Source organism: Silurus aristotelis (genome assembly GCF_946808225.1).
Source record: "Silurus aristotelis genome assembly, chromosome: 11".
Taxonomy (NCBI): Eukaryota; Metazoa; Chordata; class Actinopteri; order Siluriformes; family Siluridae; genus Silurus; species Silurus aristotelis.
In genome coordinates this window covers 310,765-323,716 of record NC_139584.1, presented here as the reverse complement: position 1 = coordinate 323,716, position 12,952 = coordinate 310,765, and positions in this window count along the sequence as shown.

The following is a 12,952-nucleotide window of genomic DNA, read 5'->3' as shown; positions in this document are numbered from 1 at the left end:
TAACACACTGTAACACAGTCAGTCTAATACACAATTTTACACAGTGTAACACAGTCAGTCTAATACACACTGTAACAAACTGTAACATACATTCAGTCTAAAACACACTAAAACACACTAATACACACCTACTGTATAACACACTGTAACACAGTCAGTCTAATACACAATTTTACACAGTGTAACACAGTCAGTCTAATACACACTGTAACAAACTGTAACATACATTCAGTCTAAAACACACTGAAACACACTAATACACACCTACTGTATAACACACTGTAACACAGTCAGTCTAATACACAATTTTACACAGTGTAACACAGTCAGTCTAATACACACTGTAACAAACTGTAACATACATTCAGTCTAAAACACACTGAAACACACTAATACACACCTACTGTATAACACACTGTAACACAGTCAGTCTAATACACAATTTTACACAGTGTAACACAGTCAGTCTAATACACACTGTAACAAACTGTAACATACATTCAGTCTAAAACACACTGAAACACACTAATACACACCTACTGTATAACACACTGTAACACAGTCAGTCTAATACACAATTTTACACAGTGTAACAGTCAGTCTAATACACAATTTTGCACAGTGTAACACAGTCAGTCTAATACACAATTTTACACAGTAAACCCACAGTCAGTCTAATAAACACTGTAACAAACTGTAACATACATTCAGTCTAAAACACACTGAAACACAATAATACACACCTACTGTATAACACACTGTAACACAGTCAGTCTAATACACTCTGTGGCAAACACTGTAACACATTCAGTCTAATACACTCTGTGGCAAACACTGTAACACATTCAGTCTAATAAACACTTACTGTATTACACACTGTAACACAGTCAGCCTAATACACACCTACTGTATAACACGCTGTAACACACAGTCAGTCTAATACACACTGTAACACACAATTTAACACACACTGTAACACACAGTCAGTCTAATACACACCTACTGTATAACACGCTGTAACACACAGTCAGTCTAATACACACTGTAACACACAATTTAACACACACTGTAACACACAGTCAGTCTTATTTACACTGTAACACACAATTTAACACACACTGTAACACAGTCAGTCTAATACACACTCACTAACACAGTCAGTCTAATACATACTTACTGTATTACACACTGTAACACAGTACAATACACACTCACTGTAAAATACACTGTAACAAAGTCAGTCTAAATCTCACAGTAACATACACTGTAACAGTTAGTCCAATACACACTGTAACACACTCTGTAACACACAGTCAGTCTAATACACACTCACTGTAATACACACTGCAACAGTTAGTCTAATACACACTGTAACACACTCTGTAACACACAGTCAGTCTAGTACACACTCACTGTAACACAGTCATTCTAATACACACTGTAACACACTGTAACACACAGTCGGTCTAATACACACTCACTGTAATACACACTGCAACAGTTAGTCTAATACACACTGTAACACACTCTGTAACACACAGTCAGTCTAGTACACACTCACTGTAACACAGTCATTCTAATACACACTGTAACACACTCTGTAACACACAGTCGGTCTAATACACACTCACTGTAATACACACTGCAACAGTTAGTCTAATACACACTGTAACACACTCTGTAACACACAGTCAGTCTAATACACACTCACTGTAACACAGTCATTCTAATACACACTGTAACACACTCTGTAACACACAGTCAGTCTAAAACACACACACTGTAATACATGTTCATTGTAACTTAAACTCAGTGAAATAAACACTGAGTGTAATGCACAATAACTGTAGCACACAATCACTCATATACTGTAAACATCATGCCAATATCATATTTGCAAGCTTGTTTTTTGTTGTGCGTCTGTACACACACACACACACACACACACAAACACACACACAGATAATCCTATGGAGTATATGCTAATAATTTGATCAAGTGTCTACAGTTAGAAGGTGTGAGGGTCATTCTGAGAGCAGACGTCAGGCAGCTGAATAATCACAAGGTTGGTGTAAGAAGACATGCAGAGCAAGCTGGGATATGCAAAGAAAATCATTTCACTGTACTGTAATGTATATGTGACGATTAAAAGCTCTTCTTCTACTTTCTGATTCCTCACTGTTTATTCCACACGCAGCACTTTATACTGTCCAGACTCCTAAATACCACATACAACACACACACACATTCCACTATAACACAGCATGCCATGAAGGTGATGTCACTGCATTGTCAGGCCATCGTCTCACACACACACACACACACACACACACACACACACACACACACACACACACACACACACACACACACCACCACCACCATCACCACAGACACAGCTTTATGACCATGTGTGCATACTTTAAAGTGTGCGCACTGGGTGAGGCATTAAACTAAACAGGTGGTGTGTGTGTTTGTGTGTGTGTGTGTGTGTGTGTGTGTGTGTGTGTGTGAGTGTGAGACGATGGCCTGACAATGCAGTGTATGTGTGTATGTGTGTGTGTGTGTGTGTGTGTGTGTGTGTGTGTGTGTGTGTGTGTGTGTGTGTGAGTGTGTGTGTGTGAGTGTCTGAGTCATGGTCTGTAAATCTGAGCAGCTGATGAATGAGATCCTGTTGATTCTAAAACACACCTGACTCACAAATAGACACTGAGGCATGTGGCGACATCGAGACGTCTCAGTTACGCCACATGAGGAAACACAAAGCTCTGTAAAGTTCATACACAGTCACAACGTGTTACAACAACTACTGACAAATACACAAGAAACTTGGAGCACATCACTCTAAACCCAACTGAGTGTCTGTGGGACAGGATGGACAAATAAGTCCCGTCCTTAAAGGATCTGCTGTTATCTTCTTGGTGCCAGAGAGCACAGTGCACCTTCAGAGGTCTGCTAGAATCCAGGAAGGTCAGAGCTGTTTTGAAAACAGGAAGAGAGGCAGGTGATTTTGATGTTCTGGCTGATTAGACTGTAAACATTGTTTTGTACATTTGTAATGATAGTAATATTTTCTAATAAAAGTTTTTTCATTGGCATGTTCTTGCCTTTGTCTTGCTCTCGTATGCTTCTGCAGCTACATTTTAATCATGTTTTGGATTTAATTTAGATTTTGATTTTTCAGAGTAAACTTTATTCATCATTATTTTACTTCCCAATATATACTTTTTTAAATGCATTTAAAATAAATACATCTATAATTTTATACAGTATTCACAAAATGTGAGTAATGTAATTCACTACTAAATATGTGTAGCTAATTTTTTGGGATGTAGTGAGCATTCAGAGCGTCCAGCAGTGCAGTGAGAATTATAAAGGTGGGATTTATTTTACAGGACTGAATAGCGGTGTGTCGGCGTGTCGGTGACTCACACCGTTGTCGTGATTTTCTCCCGAAATGAATCAGAGTGCAGGGTTGCCAAATCTCAGCCCACATCCCTCACCCACTCACTTCACCCACTGCCTCCGCTTCACCCGTTTCACTTAATTTTCTGCCAAAAGATGACACCGAAATCAACGTTATCCTCATACAGGCTTCTGTCTGAAACAGTGCTCAGCGCGAGCAGAAACCTGCTGACCCCAGTCATTATCTGAATTGTGTGGAGTTTGGAAAAGGGAAAATCAATCAATATTAAACTTTATATATAAAATGTCTTTAATATAAGTTATTTTTTTCCCTTTTACTGCAATCATTTCATTACAATCAGTTTGAAATAATATTTTGTTTGCTTTTTTATGAAATTCAATAATGTGTTTATTAAAACTGCTCATTTAAACCCAGGTTATAATTATTCCTTATAACACACAACCTCTGTGGCTAATTATGATAATGAATAAATTAAAAGCAGCTGTAGTATTATTAATAATTCTAAACACTGAAATATGTAATATAAACAGTTGCATTTTAAAAAATATTTCTCTTTAATTCTTTAGTCTCAATAAAAAACCCTGCTTTTATCTGCCTTACAAATGATGCTAACATTATTAATGCTTACATGCTAATATGCTAACACCTCATTCACACTAGCGAGTTACAAAACATCGTTTGTTTTCTAAAACATTTTAGATTTTCTTCGTTTATACAAATTAGTTCTAATGCTGTTTGTAGTAAATCCAAAAAGTCCTTCAGCATGTGAGGTCCGACGTGTGTTCAGTTCCTCACGCGCTGCTTTAGCTCCTTTTATTTTTAAGGTTTTATCTTCAGATACAAGCTCACAGTGTGTGTATTATTTCCCACACACGCACACACACACACACACACACACACACACACACACACACACACACACACACACCTCACAATTCTAGTGCATTATTTCATTTATGTTTAACTCGTAAAACTTGAGCAATCTCTGTTTCTAAACTAAACTAAATAAAAATAGTAGACAGGCCACGCCCACAACAGAGGGACTACAGCAGATATGAGTGTCTGGACGTCTGGGTGTTAGTGCTGAGTAAGAGCAAGATGGCTGCTCAGTTCAGAACTCTGACTCACTGCGATCCTCAGAAACGCTTGCGTCTCTTTCGGTTCTTACTTTATATTTATTCTTACAAACAAATCTATCTATCTATCTATCTATCTATCTATCTATCTATCTATCTATCTATCTATCTATCTATCTATCTATCTATCTATCTATCTATCTCTCTCTCTCTCTCTCTCTCTCTCTCTCTCTCTCTCAATCTATCTCTCTTTCTCTCTCTCTTAACCACAGACAGTATTTTTTACTCTCTTTTTCTATCATTCATTCTATTTTTTATTTCTCTTTATCTCTTAGTCTCTCTTTATCTCAGTTTAGTGTCTTTCATTTTTTTCCTTTATTCCACTCTTTCCATCTCTCTCTCTCTCTCTCTCTCTCTCTCTCTCTCTCTCTCTCTCTCTCTCTCTCTCTCTCTCTCTCTCTCTCTCTCTCTCTGCCAGTTGGTGATGTTTTTAGAGAAAGGTGGTTGCTATGATACAGTTGCCATGCTGCTGAGTCAGAGAAGCCCACACACTGATGGGAGGAGGAAGAGGAGGATGAACAGGAGGAGGATGTGAATCACAGGAGAGAGAAAAAGAGGGAGATAGATAGAGAGACTTAGTTCTCTTTACTGTTTCAGTTTTATCTAAATTTGATTAATTCTTTGTTTTTATGTATCATCATCATCATCATCATCATTATTATTATTATTATTATTATTATTATTATTATTATTATTATTGACAATGAACTCTTTTCTAATCTCAACTCTTTTTTATTATTATTATTATTATTATTTTTTTTTATTATTTGTTTATTCCTCCAGTTTTGTTCCTGTTTGGTGTTTTATGTAAAATAAATGTATTCCATTTTGGAAAAGAAGATCAATAAAATGAGTTGAACTGAAGTTGAAGCCTCTTCATGTGCAAGTTTATTGAAAAGGGAAGACTAAAACATCTTTACCTCACAACATCCACTGTCTGAAAAAGCTGGACAGAACCACTGCACAACATAAAGCATTTGCAGCTAATGCTGGACTTTCTTACACAATCAGGATCTGCATGAAGGAACCATCAGAAAGAAATCTTACCTTTAACCTCACCAATGTTAATATATAGTGCATGCATAACAAAATATAGATAATCCAGAACCAGGTTCTGTGGACTGATAAAATGGACAGAGAAAAAGTTAGAATAAAAGAGTAACTTTTGGAGAAAGAAGCTGGAAGAGAATTTGATGAGAAGCACCTTTCCAAACATGAATCATATGTGCAGTACTATTACAGTTGGGTTGTGTGTGACTGCCAGGTGCATGGGAACACTGCACAAAGAGATGGAAGAATGGAAACAGGAGATGGAGATGGAGGTGGTGTTTATCTTATAAATCCATATTTTACTCATAATTAAACAAAAAACATATAAAATGTTTAAACTGAGAACATTTACCATTACAGTGATAAAATAAGGTCATTTTGAATTTGATGGCTGCAACATGTGTCAAAAAAGTTGTGACAGGGCCGTGTTTCCCACTGTGTAGCATCACATCTTCTGTCCATATACATCTGGGAACTGAGGACAGCAGTTGCTGAAGTTTTGAGAGATGAATGTTCTCTCATATGTGTCTGATACAGGATGCTAGCTGCTCAACAGTTCTGGGTTTCTTTTGTTGTATTTTTTGTTTCGTGATGCAACCAATGTTTAAATGGGAAAAGGTCTAGAGTGCAGACAGGTCAGTTCAGCTCTCGCACTCACACTCTTCTACTACAAAGTCATGCTATTATAATAGATGCATACTGCAGTATGGAGTAAACTTTGTTTTGTTCAAATATGTAAGGCCTTTCTTGAAAAAGACATTTTTACACATGCTTCTTCTTTGCATGATATAAATTGAACCTGCATTTGTGGATGAAATGGCAGACTTTGTTTACAGACAATGATTTCTGGAGGTGTTATGAGCCCAGTGATTTCCATTACAGAATCATGACTGTTTTAAATGCAGTGGCCCCTGAGGGCCCGAAGATGACAAACATCCAATATTGATTTTTTTTGCACTTGTCCATGTGCACAGAGATTTCTCCAGATTCTTTGATGATATTGTGTTCTGTAAATGATGAGATATTTAACTGTTTTGAAATTTGATGTTGAGGTACATTATACTGAAATTGTTCCACAGTTTGTAGACTTTCACAGATTGGTGAAGCTCCGCCCCTCTTTACCTCTTAGAGACTCTGGCTCTTTAAGATTACCCATTTACACCCCAATAATTTTACTGACCTTTTCATTAGTTACACAATGTTTCTAAATTTGTTAAACTTTAATAACATTTAGATTTGTCCACACTTTTCTTGCCCGTCACAGGTTTTTTGCATTCAAATTCAAAATTACTAAATTTTTTCTTAAAATAGTACATTTACTCAGTTTTAACACCTAATATGTTCTCTATGTTTTATTGTGAAGCAGTCTGCTGATGTGAAGGAACCTGGGAAGGTTGAAAACAAGCCATGTGTTATGCGGAGAGGAGTCCGAGAAAACAGGTACGTAGCGGGAACGCGCATACGCCTATACACACGCACATGAACCTACACGAACATGCAATAACGGACAGCGAGTGTGGGTGAATGAGGGGTTTATATTGGCGGTGTGCTGAGCGAGTAGATGGGAGTCAGGTGTTCCCTATGAAGCCCGATTGCGAGCAGGAGAAGGAGCGAGGTGCTTTGGGGAATGCCGAAGTTTGACAGCCGCCGAAGGGGGCGTGGCAGGGGAATTCCTGACCCCCCCCCAAAGGGGTGGCACTTGCCGCCCCGAACCCACAGCACGCCCGGTGGTCCAGGGCACTCAAGGGAGGTCAGGAGCTGAGAGACGGTCACCCCGGCGACCTGGAACGGAGCCATGCCCTTGAAGAAGACCGGAGACTGAGTGAAGTCCCTGGCGGCTATCGAAGGCGGAGCGACCTCCACGGCAGGGAACCAGAACTGGACGGTGCTTACGACGCTAAGTGGAGGTTGGAGGACGTCCCCGGCGGAGTCCGGAGGCCGAGCGACGCCCTTGGAGGCCCCTTTGAGTACCTTGTCCTCCTCTGAGGAACCTGGAGGACCAACGTTACCCTCAGAGGGACCTGGAGGACCGACGTCGCCTTCTGTGAGTCTGTGGGGTGAGACGTCACCGTGGGAGGAGCTCGGAGGCGAGACGTCGCCGTGGGAGAAGCTCAGGAGCGAGACGTCGCCGGGGGAGGAGCTCGGGAGCGAGACGTCGCTTTCAGCGAAACCTGGGTCTGTGGAGTTGCCTTTAGAGGTCTCTGGGCTTGTGACCTCCCGATCGGGTGGCTCGGGAAACGGTCTGCGGCTGTCAGAGGGGCCTTGGACGGTGGTGGGGCTTTCCACAGGGCCTTTATCCACTGCATCCCCCTTGGAGAGGCCCAGCCGTGCATTGGTGTTTCCCTCCAGACCCGGGCTGGTGTTCTCCCTCTCTGAGGGCCTTGGGGCTGCCAGGCCATCCTTATATGCCCCTGGAGGCCTAGTGTCACCTCCAGTGTGACTTGCGGACGAGACATCGCCGTCGGGTGAGCCCTGGGATGAGACGTCACCTGGAGAGGAGCTCTGAGGCGTGCCGTCGCCTTCAGGGAGACTGTGGGGCGAGCCGTCACCTTCAGTGAGACTGTGGGCCGGCGGTTCGACTTCCCTTTCGCAGTCCTGGAGCTGAATCATGTGCTCGGGGGACCCCTTGGGCAGAGAGAAGCTCTCTGGGATGCTCTGGAGTTGAACCAAGCTTTTCTTGGGACACTGGAGTGGAGCTGAGCTCTTCTTAGAGACCTGGAGCAGAGCTGAGCTCTCCTTGGAGACCTGGAGCAGAGCTCTTCTTGGAGACCTGGAGCGGAGAGGTGCTCGCCTGGAGACCTTGGAGCGAAGAGGTGCTCGCCTGGAGACCTTGGAACGGAGAGGAGCTTGCCTGGAGACCCTGGAGCAGAGAGGTGCTTTTGGGAACTCTCTGGAGCGAAGCGGAGCTCTCCTGAATGTCCTGGAACGGAGCAGAGTTCCATTTCAGGAATCTGGAGCAAAGCTGAGCTCTCTTCAGGAATCTGGAGCGAAGCGGTGCTCACCTCAAAGCTCTGGAGCGGAGCTGAACCATCCCGGAGGTTCTGGAGCAGGATGGAGAGCTCCCGGAGGTCCTGAAGCGGAACGGAGCTGTCCTGGAGGGCCTGGAGCAGCGAGGTGACCTCATGGAAACTCTGGTGCAGAACGGCGCTCTCAGAAGCGGGGGAGAGGAGATGGAGATCAGCCGTGATCATCCCGAGTTCGCTGGTAAGAAGCTGGAGGAACCGGGCGCATGAGCCAAACTCCCCTCCAGTCGCGTCCCACAACTCTCTGGCGAGGGAGAGGGTTTCCCGTGTCAGTAGAGAAATTTGCAATGCGATCCTTGCTCTCTCTGTCGGGAAGCTGGACGGATTCGAGTCCACGTACCGCTCCACGCTCTGTAAAAATCCACCCCATTCAGCTCTGTTGCCGGAGAAGCGAGCCGGGAAATCCATGACGTTGACATGGGGGCGTGGCGCTGCCGAGCATGACACCGAGAGATATGGAGGCAGAAGCCGAAATACCAGCAAACAGAGTTTAATTCCACAAAAAGGCAAAGCCAACACCGGAAACGGATAGTCACAAACGGAAAGTATATATCCGCTCGGGACGGGTAATCCACAGATGCGCTTGGAAAAGCGCGGTGCTGGGCAGGAACACAGGAACTTAATCCACACAAAGAATACAAATGCAGCCGTACCGGGAGGATCAGGGTAATCCGGGGTGCGTTCCGGAGGGTAAAGCGCAGCCACGTAGAGAGAGGAGTCCGAGAAAACAGGTACGTAGCGGGAACACGCATACACCTATACACACGTACATGAACCTACACAAACATGCATTAACAAACAGCGAGTGTGGGTGAATGAGGGGTTTATATTGGCGGTGTGATGAGCGAGTAGATGGGAGTCAGGTGTTCCCCATGAAGCCCGATTGCGAGCAGCTTCGTGCGGGCGGGGCACGCATGGGAGAAGGAGTGAGGTGCTTTGGGGAATGCCGAAGTTTGACAGCCGCCGAAGGGGGCGTGGTAGGGGAATTCCTGACACCATGATCAGTTGCAGTGGTCAAATGTGTTTTAGAAGCTCCTTGCAGCAGTTCAGTCTGTGTTGAGATGATGAGTGACTGAAGAAAGCCCTTAGAATCCTCTGTGGAGCAAAGTGGACAAATTCTTCTGATATTGTAAAGGAGAAATCCACAGGAGCATGTTAGATTCAAGTCAAGTCAAGTCAAGAAGCTTTTATTGTCATTTAAACCATATATATCTGATGCAGTACACGGTGAAATGAAACAACGTTCCTCCAGAACCCTGGTGCTCCATAAACAACATAGAGCTACACAACAGAAAACACAGAGTTAAGGACTAGAAAATGTCCTCGCCACATAAGCAGTGCAAAACAGAGCAAACACAAGACAGTGTAGGACAAATACACAAAACACAAAATAGCGCCGCCAGTAAACCTGCTGTATATTACACATATTAGTGCAGTGTGTAAAAGAGTGAACATTGTAATTAAGCTAAATGTAACCAAAAGGGCAAAACAGCAAAAGCAGCAGCCAAAAAGGTGCAAAAACAGCATGTGAACAGTTTGTGGTAATGAAGTGATATAATATGGGCATGGATGTGTGAAGTAAATACGAGTGTGTGTTTGAGTCCGGGTTCTACAGATCAGTCACACAGTTGAGTGTGTGTGTGCGTGAGTTTTAGTTCAGTTCTGTGTTTAGAAATCTGATGGCTTGAGAGAAGAAACTGTTGCACAGTCTGGATGTGACAGCCTGAATGCTTCAGAACTGCTGAACTGAAGGTAGGAGGGTGGAGAGGGGTGTGTGGGGTGTGTGCGATGGGTGTGTGTGTGGTCATCCACAATGCTGTGTGCTTTGCAAATGCAGCATGTGGTGTAAATATCCATGATAGAGTGGAGAGAGACTCCGATGATCTTCTCAGTGGTCCTCACTATCCTCTGTAGGGTCTTGCGATCCGAGACGGTGCAGTTCCCAAACCAGGCAGTGATGCAGCTGCTCAGGATGCTCTCAGTGGCCCCTTTGTAGAACATGGTCAAAATGGGGGGAGGAGAATATGCTTTCCTCAGCCTTCTCAGGAAGTAGAGACACTGCTGGGCTTTTTTGGTGATGGAGCTGGTGTTGAGTGACCAAGTGAAGTTCTCCGCCAAATAAACACCACGTAATTTGGTGCTCTTGACGATCTCCACAGAGGATCCATCGATGATTAGTGGAGAATGGTCGCTCTGTGCTCTCCTGAAGTCAACAACCATCTTTTTTAGTTTTGCCAACGTTCAAGAGGTGGATCCCGCTGGCCACATGCAGCTAGAAGTAAACTTTCTGATTCTGTAGCATCTCTGGATGGTGTTTCTGTCTCAGTGTGTACAGCAGTCAAAGACCTTGGTGTAATTATTGACCCGAGTCTTTCCTTTGGAGTCTTTAGTCAGTAGGTGTTTGTGAGGTAAAGGAGCAGATCTGGAGGAATCATGGATATCGAGTGTTTGGTGAACTGGTATATTTGTATGCTGTCGTCTCCTCACTCTCACACGTTCACTCAGATTTGTTGATGGTGGTGTGGTGGGTCGTCTCTTATCCCAGAGATCCTCATGTCTGTGTTTCCTTCTGCTTCTCCCTTTTAGTTCTGCTGCCAGAGTGAATCTTACCAGAGTCCAAACTGCACAGTGACATTAAATTTCATACAACAATAAGGACACATAATAATCCATATCCTTCTCTTCCTGTCACCCCTCTCTCTCTCTCTCTCTCTCTCTCTCTCTCTCTCTCTCTCTCTCTCTCTCTCTCTCTCTCTCTCTCTCTTTCAGTCGAGTTAAACGTGTTTCTGACGCTCTAGTGACCACTGTTCCTGCCCCTTGTCCCTCAGTGGATGTTCCCACTTTTTCCAGGTCTGCCTCTGGATAGTGTTCTCTTCGTTTGGAGTTCACTCTGTTCAGCTGAGGATGGTTTCTCATCAACATTTTGGGTGGTTCCATAGAATTCCGGAGTAAGAATGGGAGCTTTGAGGATGGATTTGGACTGTAGTCAATGTCAACAGTCTGCTACATTGACTCAGGACTACAGTTTGCTTCTGATCACCATCACTGCACCCCGCAACAATAAATGGACATTCGGTGGCACCCAAACAAGGATGAGTTTTTCCTGCACCACAGTCGCCACTGACTTGTTCATCAGGGACAAACTTGCACTTATAAAGAACATATTCATCTTTATCACCACATTATCTGTGTAAAGCTGCTCTGAGACAATGTTCATTGTTAAAAGCGCAAATACAAATAAACATGAATTGAATTGAATTAAATTAAATTGAATTAATCATTGAAACCAGTAATTTTGGTTTTTTTTGGGGACCGGAATGATCGTGGAGCATTTAAAGCAACAGGGAACTACACACAGCTCCAGTGATCTGTTAAAGATCTGAGTGAAGATGGGGGCCAGTTGGTCAGCACAGACTTTTAGGCAAGCAGGTGAAACACCGTCTGGGCCAGAAGCTTTCCTAGTTGTCTGTCTTCTGAAGACTCGTTTCATATCCTTTACACATACCTTAAGTGCAGGTTGAATGGAGGGGGAGGCAGGAAGGGGTGTTGCAGGGGAAGTAGGTGAATGTGTGAAGTGCAGATCAGAGGGGTGGCGGGTGGGCTTTTAAACCGACAGTAGAACACATTCAGATCTTCAGCCAGTTGATGATTCTCCACATACTGTGGGGGTGGTGTCTTGTACTTGGTACAAAAACAGAAGAAGAATTGCACCATGGCTGCCATTTGTGGCGCCATCATGCATTTATCTAGGGTCGGTGGTGGTGAGGAGGTCAGTGGTGGGAGGATATCAGTGGGGATGAGAGGGTCAGTGGAACGAGTCATTCGAGGTGTTTAAGAGTGGAAGAACATCAATGGAAGACAACGACCGATCTGGAAGGCCTTCAACAAGCTAAACCCCCAAAAATGTTAAAACCGTTCAGCAACTCGTGCATGTTGATTGTCGGAGAACAATCCACATGATCTTGCACCACCCTACTCACCAGATTCATCTCCTGCAGACTTTGCCCTCTTCCCAAAGATGATGAACCAGCTCAAAGGTCGGTGTTTTAACACCATTGCAGAGATCTGGCATGAATTGCAGTAGGTGCTTAAGATGCTTCAGGACACGATTCAGAAGAACACTGGTAGGCGCTGTATTGCTGTGCAAGGGGACTATTTTTAAGGTGACAGTGTGTAACTGTAGATAAAAAAAGTATCTCCAAACTTTCTGATACCAACTCATATCCTCACATCCATCACAGCGTCTTTTACAGCATTTATTACAGCATCCATCACCACATCTTTCTCAGTGTCCATCAAAGCGTCCATCACCAGAT